The following is a 1,241-nucleotide window of genomic DNA, read 5'->3' on the forward strand; positions in this document are numbered from 1 at the left end:
AATACTGGCTCATGAACACTTGTGGCTTTAAATTCTCATTCCGTCACTTCCAGTAAAGGTATCAGTTACGTAACTGATATATGGAGTACTCCAGTATATATTTAAGTGCAGTTGCAAACAAGTATATTACTCAGATATATGTACTAAACTAGAACAGGGTTAATATGGTTGACAGAATGAACAGTTGAGAGAGGTTAAATCCATAGGTTTATACCAAAGAATTAAATGAAATATTGGCTGACGCCAGAATGTTTAAGGAGAGTAAGTATCAGATTTATTTTTATATATAGCATCATTGGAGTCATAAAATTCGTGGTATTGTGAAAATATTCTTTCATCAGTATCGGTAATGATTTTAAATTAATGTAATAAAAGAAAGAAAGCACCTATGGGTCACTGGAAATCGTGCAGACTGGCATACCAAACTGTTTACACGGTGAATGTCTTTACCACATTCACGAAAGTTAAAAATTGTAATATAAATAGTCTTGCAAAAAGTACCCAATTGTAGCACAGTGTTCGCACATGTAAATTTGGTATAGCTGACTCGTGACCTGATTTTTCTGAAATGTGGCCTGTTCAACAGATGGTATGACTGTTGTGAAGATAGTTTACCATATCTTTTATTTTGGACTTTTTAATGCTGTACATGAATCTCTGACTACTGGTAACATAATGATGATTCTTAAATTGCTGTAGTACAGGGATCTGTACAGATTTGTTGCAGCTGATGGATTGTTTGAGGGAGGAAATTTTGATAAATGTCAATGGAATGGAGATTTTAAGACAAGCACTGATTTAAATGCATTGTATTAGTAGCACCCATTTAAAAGCATCATTAATAATATAAAAAGCACAAAAATAATGTTCTTATCTCAGATCTGCTGTAGTGGCAGGAGTAAGACCAGTCCTGCATCTTTTGATCAACAAGCAAGAAAAGTCTATTTGACAGACATGGTAACATTAAATATTGATTCCTCATGAAAGCTTCTTTGCTATATTGCAATAAAGCTGTCCCAACCCAAAGGCTGATTTGAACTTGCGATGTAAATTTATCGTGTTGGTTTCAAGAAAACGGCAAAATTCTTGAATATTGTAAAACATCTGTCACAATGTGCTACACCGACAAGATAGGCAAATTAATGCACTGTTAACGTAAGAGCTACTCTTAAAAGTGTGGTTATTGACTTCTGCCACATGTCTACAGGTCTCAAATGCTGCTGCTGGTGCCGCGCATGCTA

This window comes from Schistocerca nitens, chromosome 7 (genome assembly GCF_023898315.1).
Source record: "Schistocerca nitens isolate TAMUIC-IGC-003100 chromosome 7, iqSchNite1.1, whole genome shotgun sequence".
Classification (NCBI taxonomy): Eukaryota; Metazoa; Arthropoda; class Insecta; order Orthoptera; family Acrididae; genus Schistocerca; species Schistocerca nitens.